We start from the raw sequence: 13,296 nt of genomic DNA, 5'->3' as shown, positions 1-13,296 counted from the left end.
ATGGTGTCCCTCAACATCATGCTTCACTTCCTCCACCTCCTCCAATTATTCTCCCTCACCTACAAGTTCTTGAAAAGTTTAAAGTCACTCAATCCCTATTGGCAAGCATAGTCTATGTGTGCTCACATCTTGGAGATAAAGTCACATATTGACAAGCCGGGAGAGTTGGGTGTCAAAGTCTCGTGAAAGTTGGATGGTCAATCACTTTCTTAGTAACATAGTGAGTCTCTTTGGGACTACTATGAGACGGACTATGACATGACCCTTAATGATGTTATCCTTTTGCTTGGTGTTGTGGAATCAGCAATGATTCAGAACACCAGTAAAGCAAATTTGATTAAAAGAACAACTTCCCAAGTCTACATGGACATTGACAATGGTAGCATTGGATATCTAGAAAAGGATTTCTCTTCCCAATGGAAAGGGATTGGCCATAGTCAACTCGGTTGACTAAATGGTAAAGAGAAAGGCTAAGTCTGAGATAGTCTCATGTGTCGTTACCAAAGGGTCCATGTGTTTTGTTGCCAAAGGAAGGGGCATTGGTTGCGAAGGTGCCCTATTCACCTAAAAGGTCATAAGGTTGATCAAGTCAGGAGGTTTGACTCTACTTCGGGTAAAGTCCACTGACTAACTCTATTAAGTTTCTATTTGGAAATTCTTATTACATAATGTGAATGGGTCACATGCTGATGTTTTTAAGAATCAAAGAAAAGATAGGAAGCTTAAAGTAAGTATATGTTGATTCTAATTGCGAAGGTGGGTTTCGATCACATGGTTCGGTAATCAGAATTTTGAGCTGTTGCTTAAGAGTTATAATATATTGCTTATGAATAAATAACAACAAGGTTTTCATGTGGATTGTAAGGATTTGTTTTTCCGCAAAGTTTTAAAATAAAAGAAAAAAAGGGTTTTAATTTTATTTATTTTAAAAATATCCTTACAATGGCATCTATGGAAAATTGTTGCTTATATGTTTCCAGTAATAGCAATATTGGAAAGTGGATTTGATTCTTTCATTTGTGGTAGTGTCTGAATTTACCAAATGAAGAAAGTTTTTCATCACCCAAGTTTCAATTGGACAGAAACTTGGAATCATACAAGTTGTATTGTATGATGAATGAGAATTTTCATCTTTGAAAATTAAGACTAATTCTTTGATCACATGTATATGTGAGTCAATTAAAGGACTAAGGAATTAGGTACACTGGGTGTGCGCTAGTCAAGGTCCACCACAAAGATTGATTTGTCATGATTTACTGAAGATTAGTAAATATGATTATACTTATAAGGTTAAGTATAATTCTGTAACATTGGAAAGGTTACAATGTATGACAAAACAAATGAGAAGAATAAAATTAGGTGGAAAGATAAAAGTTTCTCAAATCTGAAAGGATGGGAGAGTACTTTAGTATCATATTTCATGATCATCTTAATGATTATGAAACCATATCACAAATTCATACTCTAAGGACGTCTTAGTGCATTGTTATGGCTAAGAAGAGAGGTCATGAATTTTTGGATTGGTTAAAATCAAGAAGATGAATCATATTTCGTTCCAAAACAATTCTTAGAGTCATACTCCAAGATTGTAACCTGGAGTGACATAAAGGAAGATTTACTAACACTAGTCAAATGTAAGAGTAAAATGTTTTCTACTCTTGTACATTTGAGATTGGTAAGTTGTGATGTCTTGGATGAGACAAAGACTAACTAAGACCAATTGTGTGAAGTGTTAGTCTTGATAAGAATCCGCACTATCCCTTGAATATTTGTTTTGTCAAGGAATGGTTCTTGATTGGGGAAACTTATATATCAAGGGGACAGTGGGAGCCTTAAAGATCCCGAAAGAGTTTCAAGATTTAATCAAGAGTAAAACCTGTAATTTATCACTAGCACACGACTTAAGGTTTGCAACCTATCGTGTTGACATAATTCTTGTTTATGTACCTACTTCAAATAAGTTGAATTTGCATGTGAGTTATTAGAGTTCAACTTGGAAGCATCGGTGGGCCTTGTGCTACCAAGGTGACAAGAAACTAAGATTGAACAAGTTTAATCCATGTAAGGCTGAATTTGTCACTAACCTTATCTTGTGATTATGGTTTTGACAAATTCACATGGATAGGAACTCATACACTATAAAATCTAAGTTTCATAAGGTTTCTCTCCGATTCATGAAAATGATGGTGAGGAAACGCTTTCACTAAGTAGATTTTACGTAGATATCAATTGTGTTATTTGCATTTTCAAAAGTCGTTAGTGGAGCGCGTGTGGTTAACTGTCACACTAACATCGACTTGTGAGAATTGGCAAATGCCTAAGAAATTGAGACTATGATTACGGCATCCCTTTTCATATTTCTTGAAATTGCTTAGACACACATGTGAGCTATCTAAGAAAGAGTGTATGAATCTAAATTTCAGAAGTCCAGCAGATTTCTGGAAATATGTCAGAGCTAGTGGGAGCATAAGTGTTATGCTGATAATCATCATGTTAGTGGGAGCATGATTATTACGTTTAGTGTTGCAAGTTAGCAATGTTAATTATAGAAAACAAAGTTTCAATTCGTGAAGTTGCAGGGGTTGAAAAGTTGTTTTGCTATAATTAAGGGAGAGGAAATTATACTTCGTTTCAATTCTAAAGCTTAGATTGAGATTTTAATCATCTTTAGTCAAGAATATATATATATATATATATATATATATATATATATATATATATGAATTTTATTTTGGAATGGTTTAACTTGAAGAAATTCTATATATATATATTGCGTTTTCAAAATTCGATTACGATTACGGCATCCCTCTTCATAGTTAAATTTTGAACACATGGAAAATAAAAATATTGTAGCAAAAGACTGGTCTAGTATCATGTCTTTATGTCAAACATCATGAATCGTGTCCCATATGCTTCGGATATAGGATCGATTGCATGTGCTATAATATTCATTTTTCTAAATTTTCCAAATGCTTAAGGCATTGAGAAGGGAAAAGTCTAGAACTGGATATGACTAAACTGATTACGCAATTGTCGAGGACAATCTGAGGTTCGCCAAAGATTGGTTGCTCAGGGAAAGTTGGAAGTATGATGTAAGTTGTCGGAAAGGACCATATTGACATATTCTGAAAAGAAGTAACTTTTGTTCGGAAGTGATAGTCAAAATGGGACTATGGAAATGTCTCCATAGGTGGAAGTTATTCAATCTATGTAAGATTAGAAAACCTTAATGCAAAAAGGATGTTCAAAGCAATGTACTTTGAATATGAGACTTCCGTTCCATAGAAGTTGACCTTCTTTGGAATACTCTGTAATGACTGGTGACAAGGTTTTGGTGACTTTGTGCATAATCATTACAAGAGGAACATTGCATAAAAGTTTAAAATCTAACAAATTTTTTGGTAAATGATAGGAATCGGGGATTCTCACATTTACAATAAGGATTTGGGATTGTGAAATGAGTATCATTGGAATCATGTTCAATTGATCTACATCACAATGTAAGGATCATAGACAAACATAGTGTGCATACTTGGAGTATGGCATAACTATTGTTTAGAAAACCAAAGTGTACATGCTAGGAGCATGGGATGACTGTTATTTTTTATTCAAGTCTTAAGTTGAGTGTTTGAAACATTATACAATGAATAATGTGTAATTAATATGGTGATAAATAAAAGGTGGTTCCATTTATATTCAAAAGGGTTCTGAGACCGTATTGGATTCGATTATTATTGTGTTTCACTTTGCATGTTTTGACTTCCTAAATAGTTAGGTTATTCTTTCCGAATGACTAAGTTATTTAAACACTCCACAGTCATTTATATGTTGGAAGTAGGTATGAATCAAGACTGTCATGAATCGAGTTTGTAGATGGCTAAATGGGTTTAGTCATAGCAATGGTTGCTACAACATTCATGAGTGCTCATAAGTTATGAGTATTGGAATAAACCCACGCTCACTTGTATCACTTCATGGAATTTATCTCGAGTGATCGTGAGACGGTAATATCATATAAATCTTCAAACCTAGAGATATGAGTTGTTACCTATGAGTTGGTTGTGCATTGATTGCACGCAAATGCATCAGTAACTTGATGTTATAAAACGTGCCTTTGTCTACAATTCAACAAGTAGTAGAAGAAGCATATGAGTCGAAGTTTATCTATTCCTTCTAGAAATAGAAGCGATATCTGGGCCCCTCGATGATTTTGTTGTGACCTATGTACCGGCCGGTCAGAACTAAATTGATGTGTTCGATTAAGTTCTTTGTCAAACAAATCGAAAATCGGGAAACAAACTGCTGGACAATAAGTACGACGTTGTTCCATGTATTTGTCCGGCTGATATCATGAGAATAGAGGATTATACGATCACTTATCCAAAATGGCGCTTCATAGTTCAACAGAGTTTTCGAGAGCTACGATTGCTGGTTGGTTCCTGAAGTAACATACGCAAATATAGTTATTAGACTTATCCAAGTTGGAGTCTGTTGGATAAGGTGTCTAACTCCATAACTTATTTGGTATATACTTGACCCGACTCAGCATGGTCCATTTGGGTTTCATTTCATCCAAACTATTTATGGATAACTTTATGAGAGTTATACACATATGTTTATTAATATATTATAAGTTATAATATATTAATATGAAGTCATGTTATTTAATTAGTCTTAGTCTTAAATTAATTATGAATTAATTTAGAGATTAAAAGGAAGACTAATTAGATTGTGGGCTATTGGTTTTATATAGTGTGGGCTAACACTCATTTGTTAATAGGCTAGACTTATATGGAAGTCCATGGATGATCCATGGAGCTTTTAACCCATGGAGCCTTGGAAAAGGAAAGGTCATGGGTTATTAGGGTTTCACCCTAATCGTGTACACTATATAAGCGTGCTTATGTTGCATGAAATAGCCACTAGTGGCACTAGTGTGTGTGTTTGTGTGTGACCGATTTTATGTGTGTGTATACACTCTTTCAAAGTTTTCCAAGAGTTTGTGGTGATTTGTGATTCAATTTGAGGCATTCACACTATTGGTGCTTGGCCCTCAAACTCCTTAGGAATTGAACTCATCATCAAAAGGTATGTAATCTCATCTAATTCTTTTATGTTTAAAAGTACCCCATGCCATGTTAGATAGGTTATGAACCTTGGAAAATTATTATTTTGCATGTATTTAGACAAACATAGATCTAAGGTTTATTAGGGTTGCATGCACACTTAGGAAGTGTTAGATTGCTCAAAACCCAACAATCCAACCCTTGAATTTCGAAATTTTCCTCCTTCCCCAAGAGAAGATCCTATTTTTTAGGAATTTGGATAAATGCCAAGTCTTGTAATTATCTTTTAAGTGTTTAAATTTGGTAATTAAAGATTTTGAATTATCCCATCCCATAATTTCGAATTTTAGGGGATTTAAGGGATTAAGTTAAATTAATTGTTTAATTTAAAAGATCTCCTTACCAAAATAGAAGATAATTGTCAAATTAATAAGATAATCATTGCCTTATGTGATAAACTTTATTTATTTGAATTATTTGATAAGTTATCTTGCAAGAAATTGAATTAGGTCATATTTAGATAATTACTAATTAATTGGTTCATTATTATTATTTGTAATTTGATCTAGAATGTTCTTGCTCATGTTTTGAAAAGTTTCAAAACTTGCACTCAAGTGTTGGAATTTAAATTTTGATTAAAAGTTTAATTTTAAAATGTTAAATTCTAAAACCCTAGTTTTGAAAAGTTCAAATTTCACCCTTTTGGTCTTATTTAGTTAATTAAAAGTATAATTAAAAGAAAGTTAATAAATCCATCATCGTTTGGTTTATATTTGATTAAATTAAAAGTGTGATTTATAAAATTAAACCACATAGTATTTTAAAAGTGTAAAATATACCCTTATACTATATATAACATTAAAAGTCTAATATTATGTATGTATAACTTAAATGCTAGTCTTACCATTAGTAGGTCTTATTCACGAAGCTAGTCTATAAGGGGTGTTTAAGGAAATTGCCTATATAATGGCGATTGAATGGGTATCCACTCTTACCCACCGCACACTTGACTAGTGGAGGGTCGTTAGCCGAACGGGTAGAATAGGGAAAACCCTCTCCTCATTAAAAGTATAATGAACTATAAAGTAACTAAATGTTTTACAAAATTACCAATCTTAGTCACTTTAGGCAAAAGTGAGTTGATCCAAATCCATGAAATTACACTTTGTACCCTTGCTAAGACGTTAGTGGAGCATGTGTGGTAAACCGGCACACTAATTGGGTTCTAAGAAAAGGCGGCAAAGGGTGACTCCATGTTTTTCATAGTTCGACGGAGCGTGTGTGGTTAACCGACACATCGAATAGGTGACTGTAACATTGGGGGAACCATGTATATTTGCATGGTTATCACACCCTGTTTTGTGATCCTCGGCATCCCAATCACAAATCGAGGGGTATATCGAGATTTAAACATGCCATTGAAAAGTTCAATGAATCTTAAAAGATCTAGGAGTTTTCAATACATTTAAGACTTAAACTCTTTTTCGTTTTTTCATGGTGGAAAATTAATGAATCGTCGTTCACTTACCTTCAAATGTTCTGCAAGTTGGATTACGGCATCCCTCTTCCAATTTGTAGGATGTTGTGTTGGATCCTAGGCTTAATTTCTCATTTGGGTGTTTCATAAAGGATTCAATCAACTAACTTGAATTTTCTCCTGTTTTGTAGATGTCTGATTCTAACCATGGTCTTCCCGAATCCCAAGGAAAAAGTGTTCCTGTCGAAAGTGAAAGCTCGTTCCAAAGTGAAGGTTCAATGTGGACTAGCTTGATTTCACTTCCTCCTCCTCCTCCCGTTGTTCTCCCTGACCTACAAGAACGAAGACTTGAAAGGTTCAAGATCACCGAAGCCCTGTTGGCGATGAAACATGAAGATGGTAAGCCCGTGTGTGCTCACATTCTAGCAATGAAATCACACATCGATAGGTTGATAATGTTGGGTGGCACTTTCCCAGAGAAGTTGGCTGTAGACTGGGTTCTTCAGTCACTTCCTAAATGATATAATGAGTTCATAAGAGAGTATTATATGATGGATCTTGATGCAACCCTCATTGACCTGACTTACGTGTTGATTGTTGCTGAATCAGAAATGATTTGGCGAAGCAATGGAGTAGTTGTGTCCAAAAACTCAACCTACCATGTTTCTGTGGATACTCCAGAAAAATCGACTTGTTTCCATAGTCATGAAAAGTGGCATTGGAGACGAAGCTGCCCAGTGTACTTGAGAGAGCTAAGAGATGGGAGAGTCAAGGCGTATGGCTCTGCTTCAGGATCAAAGAAAAGAGAGGAAGCTTGATAGAAGAGCAAGACGAGTCTGATCACGAAGAAATGGATTACGATTGGATGGATTCGAAGATCAGATTTTGAGCTTAGAGAGTTATGATAGATTTGTTAGGAATATTTAGCTACATAGTTTTTCAATTTGATTTTCAATTGTAAGGACAAATGTTTTGCGCTGCTTTTATGAATAAAATAAGTTTTGTTTGACTTATTTATTTATATCCTTGCAATGAAATCGTTTTGAAAATTTGATGTTTGTAATAAATGGATGTGATTCTTAGTTATTTTTTTTATGGAAATGTTGAAATTTTCTTAGTAAGGAAAGATTCCCATCGCCCAAGTTTCAATTGGATAGAATCTATGAATCATATGATTTGAATCATGTGATGTATGGAGATCTTAATACTTAGAAATTTTAAGACTAATTCCTTGACAAAAGGTCAAGTGAAGGACAAGGAGACCGGGTTCGCAATGTTGTGCACCAGTTAAGTCATAATGTAACGCCATGTTCTAAAATATTCGTTTATGGAATTTCAGAGGCCAAGGCTAGGGGCGTTTTAGTCCTTTATTAAATTGGAGTTATTATTCGAGAAGTTTCCGGGTCGGGTTATGTTGTTAGAAGCGTAGGATTTCTTGCCACCTTTCTATGGATATAAAGCTCATCAGAAACGAATCTAGAATGAAGGAGTTATGTCACTTCGAAGATTGGGCGAGAATGGCCCTTAAAAGAAAAGTTTGCATAGAAGACCATTCATGCATGTTTATAACACGCGTGGGTACGCCCAGCATAGGTTGGGTTACGCCCAGCATACCAGGAGGTACGCCCAGCATACGCTAAAAGGTTATGAAACCCTAATTTCGGATTGAGCACTATATAAAGGACATTATGGTTCCAACCTTAGCCCCCATATGAGCCTCCCCAACCTCCGAAGAAACCCTAGAATGTCCCTACCATCATTTTATGAGATCTTGACCTTGGAGAACCCATTTTGGTGGATTAAAGCTTGGAAGCAAAGAGAAGAAGATTGGCAAGGAGGAACCTTTGAAGCTAGAGCTTGTAGATCTGGGATAAGTGCTTCATTTTGGACCTTTGCAAGGTAAAAAGTCTTGAGCTTGATGATTAACCTCTTAGATCTCCTTAGTGCAAGTTTATGGACCTTTTGGTCCCAAGATTGGGACTTTATGACTTAAGCTCGTTTCTAAGACCAGGGTTGCCTCCCTTAGAGTCATATGAGTCCCAGAAGCAGTAAAGTTTCGGCCTTTGTGATCCTATTAATTCCATGCATGAGATCTAGTCCCCTTTATGGAAGTGGAAGAGTGTTGTGAGAGTTTGGGTTGGTTTGGGCCATATAAAGTCACTAAGTTAGTGACTTTATGGCTTAATGCATGGAATAAGCCTTGGATTTGAGTTTGTAGCTTCTGAATTGGGTATTAGGAACTTATTAGAAAGTTGATTTAATGAGTCTGTACGCTAGGCGTACAAGGAGGTACGCACAGCGTACATGCCACCAGCCAGTACGCTCAGCGTACCTAGGAGTACGTCCCGCGTACGTTGCCAGATTTGGGCCTTGAGCTGTTGGGCCTTAGTGTGGGCTGTGTTTTGGACTATAGGTCTTTGGGCCTTAGTGGGCCATCAAGAGTCAGTGTTTATGGGCCAAGTATATGTTTTGGGCTTAAGGTAAGGTCCAATAATGGGGTTGGGCCCAATGTAGCAACTAGGTCATTAGTGGGCCTTTAGTGGGTCATTGATGGACTTAGAAGAATTTAAGGTTGGGCCTTGGTTATGACCCATACCATAGTAAGGAGGTAAAATAGTCATGTTACCCATCAAAAGATTTCCCTTTTTGATTTAGTGTTTGACTTTTCATGATAGCCGGAGAGCAGCCGGAACAGTAATTGGGGATCTTTCACTCGAGTTTTCAACAGCCATCATTTTGAGGCGAGTTTCCTTCCAGTAGGAACGGGTCTAAGGCCACAATGCCGGCCCGTTTAGCGAGCAGTAGTTTCCGGACTACAGTCTAATGCAGTAGTTAGTATGTTTGATGCCTTCGTGGCTCATACAGGATTTATGTGTTACGTGTTCCAGTTCGCGGCCCGATGCAGTATGCAGTATATGTGTGTTCATGTTAGTTGATATGTTTGTGTTATGCTTTGTTCAGTTAGTTTCGGACTTTGGTCCGATGCAGGGGACAAGGTCCCAGTCAGTTTCCAGACTTTGGTCCGATGTAGTGGGGGCAAGGCCCCGGTTAGTCTGGACTGCGGTCTGATGCAGGGGACAAGGTCCCAGTCAGTTTCCGGACTTCGGTCCGATGCAGGGGGCAAGGCTCCAGTGAGTCCGGACTTCGGTCCGATGCAGTGGGCAAGGCCCAGTATGTGCTTTATATGTTGTATGGTATGTGGTAGTTTGGGGGAGCTCAATTAGCTTCGTGCTTGTGGTTTTCAGTTTTGGTTTCAGGTACTCAGTTTTCAAAAGAGGAGCTCGGAGAGGTTGTAGTGCACACACCATAGTCAGATAGCCTGGGGAATGTTTTACTCTGATAATGAGATTATGTTATGAATTTAATACTCGAAAATTATATTATGACTTATGATATGATTTTATAAATATGGTTTTAGTAATGTTTTAAGAGAAATTTTTAGTCGTGATTTCTGGGTCGTTATAAGTAGGTATCAGAGCCTTGGTTTGAGGGATTCAGGCACACTTTCGGGTCTGTCTGAACTCAAACTAAGGAAATTGTAAGATGTTTTTTTTCGAAAGAAAAGAGTTTTAGAAAAGTAAAAAGATTCTTAGAAAGAAAAGGACTTTGAAAAGAGAAAAGGGTGTGGTACATGCGATCAGCCGAGCTCAAGTAAGTACTCCCAAATTACCCATACAAGTAAGGACTATCGGTTTCAGTTTCAGTTCTAGTTCAGTTTCAGTAAAATAGCATGCTAGTATAGGACTAAGGATCTAGGAGGATGCCTTATGTCCCTGCTTATGTGTTTCAGCCTTATAAGAATTGCATGCTAGTATTGAGTAGACAGCAGTAGGATAGCCTATTTTGGTTATGCCTGATAGTATGAGTTCAACATTGAATGCTAGTATAGTTTCTTGATTATGAGAGTAGTTTGCATGAGTATGTTTCCTTTATCCGAATGCTGCTTGCTTTGTGCTTTGTGGGACTCTAAGTAATAGGAGTTAGTCATTAGGTGAATACATCACATCACATGTGATCCAGGTTGAATAAACTCAGAGTGCCAGATTTGACCCTTTTGTACAGCTCTCGTCTGAGTCTAACTGTTGTAGGGATGAGTCTTGTACTCGAAGGATTATCCGAGCCTCATTAAATGTGATGGTATTCAGGTGGTGCCTAATTGGCATTACGAGGAGGCCTTAAGCAGCTGAGGACTGTTTTGGGTGGAGTCAGAGGTTCCCTAGGGCAAGCCTAGGATGAGAGTAGCGAAGATTAGCAGTAGAGAAAAAGGGACTTGGTGGAGTTGAGGTAAATCTTGAGGAAAGTACGGATAAATGTGGAACGTAGTATGGGCCCGTACTACTGAAAGCAGAGGATCAGTACTCGATTCAAGAGGGGCGAAGGCAAAGCCAGGGAACTAGTAGAGGGTGTGAGAAGTCCCTCAGCAGCGGTGTGAACTGATAAGTAATGTGTTGTGTTCTTAGCATGGTGACGTTGCGCGAGATATCAGTTGGCAGTTCAGGTGCCGAGGAGAGATCTGCCTCAGGTTCTAGAGCCGGGCAGCTTGATGATCAGATGAGGGATTTCATTTCCGCAGAGATCATGCGCAACATCATTGATCAGACTCCAGTGATTTTCGGTTCGGTTAGAGAGGCCATCATGGAGCTTATGGACAGTCATCTTGAGGCCTTTAGGGTTAGGATAGTTTCAGGATAGTTTGGGGCTCGTCTAGAGCCTGATACTTATGGAGTTCAGGGATCCATTAGGAAGGGAGTTCCCATTTCTAGCTCTTACCATCAGGGGACAATTGTGAGTGGGGCACCCTGTCTCCAGGAGAGACCTTTGCATGATTGGGTAGTTAATGAGGTTTCGCTAGTCATTCGCGAGGAGTTGCCCAACATCATTGAGCGGGTCACTGGTCAGTTGACCGCTAAGTTCCAGGGACAGCCAGCTGGTGTTCGTACGGTTGATGGAGTAGTCGGTGTCACTCGGGAGCAGGAGACTGGTTTGGATGTGCAACTCGGAAAAAGGAAACGGGCACGTGTTGCAGGGAGATTGGGAAGAAGTGTAGAGTCCTACTCAGCTGACTTGGGCGCTGGAGGTCAGGAGGACCAAGAGGTGTGTGGTAAGTGTGGAGGGACTCATGGGTTTGCTTGTCACAAGTTCAGGTGCTTCAAGTGCGGAGAAAGGGGACATGTGTATCAAGATTGTAAGCAGGATTATAGATGTTTTCATTGTCACCAGCCGGGTCATTTCAAGTCTTGATGTCCCGTTTTGGTGATGGAGAAAGTTCAGGGTCAGGCACCCATCCTTCCGCAGAAAGTCAAGATTGAGCCGCACTAGATCGCAGGTATGTAATCTGAATTGTACCCTTTTGAAGTAACTCTATTATTATGGTACTGCATCGATGTTAGTAAGCATGTAACCGTGAGTATTATATTACATGTTTGTGTCAGAGATATATGCCATTTGCATACATTGGGAGTAGAATGGTGAATTGGAGGTCGTCCCCTCTAGATCAGGTTACTTCGGATACAGTATGTATAGCATCTATATGTAAGATTCAGTAGTGTCTCATTACTTGCCGAAGGTGTTAGTCGTGTAATGATCTTTTATATTCTCAGTAGCGAGTAGCTAGCGGTCAGAAGGGAAGTGGGTTGGGGATGTGCACTCCAAACGTAGGTTCTCAGGATGTAGTCCCTAAAGCAAATACAGTTAATTGAAGGGTGCTCATTTGATAGCAAGAATGGTTCGGATCTGGTAAGAGTTAGTTGGAGCGCCAACATAGGTAAACGTTGGCAGACAGCAGATCGCCCTTTTAACGGAAAGATGGTTGGGAATCCTTTCGACCAGTGAGCAGTAAGGAGTTAGTTGGATCCAAGTGGGGGAGAACCCTCCGAGTATACAAGGGTAAGAGTACGCAGATCCAGAATGAATACGCGGCCTCTGAGAAGAAAAGATAGTAGCAACGATTGATGGACTGAGGAATTCAGAGTTGGGAGTTTGACGAACTTCCCAACAATGAGTTCATGTGATCGAGATGGTTAGTAGCTGGTTGGGAATTCAGGGTTGGAGGACCGCCTGTAGGACACTAGTGAGTCAGAATGAGGATCTTGAGAACGATTAGCACGAGATGCTTTCGTGTTAGTAGTCAGTGGCAGAGGCGACATGCAGGGTTGTGTGGATTCAGGAGTTGGGGGTTTGGAAACTTCCCAACGATAGTTTCATGTATCCGGATTAGTAGACGGTCGGTTTGGGAACCAAGCCGAAGGATCCCTCGACGGACCGCTAAGTGTATCAAGAATATAAGATGTCAAGGTTGATGTAGCATTCGATGTTTGAGGGCTGGTTTTGAGAAATCAGGATGAGGAATCACTAGCAGGACTAGGGATAGTCAGGATCTCCTCAGATAGTAGTAGTAGTGTTGTAAGTCTACGGGGGTAGCCGTAGCATTCACTAGCAATCAAATAGTAGTAGTAGTAGTGTTCTAAGTATGCGTGGGTAGCCGTAGCATTCACTAGCAGTCAGATAGTAGTAGTAGTGTTGTAAGTCTGCGGGGGTAGCCGTAGCATTCACTAGCAGTCAGATAGTAGTAATAGTAGTAGTAGTGTTGTAAGTCTGCGGGAGTAGTCGTAGCATTCACTAGCAGTCAGATAGTAGTAGTAGTGTAGTGTTGTAAGTCTGCGGGGGTAGACGTAGCATTCATTAGCAGTCTGATAGTAGGATAGTGTTGTAAGTCTGCGGAAGTAGCCGTAGCACTCATCAAGTTAGTAGATA

Source organism: Lactuca saligna, chromosome 2 (assembly GCF_052625555.1).
Source record: "Lactuca saligna cultivar CGN05327 chromosome 2, ASM5262555v1, whole genome shotgun sequence".
Taxonomy (NCBI): domain Eukaryota; kingdom Viridiplantae; phylum Streptophyta; class Magnoliopsida; order Asterales; family Asteraceae; genus Lactuca; species Lactuca saligna.
This window is presented reverse-complemented; position numbering follows the sequence as displayed.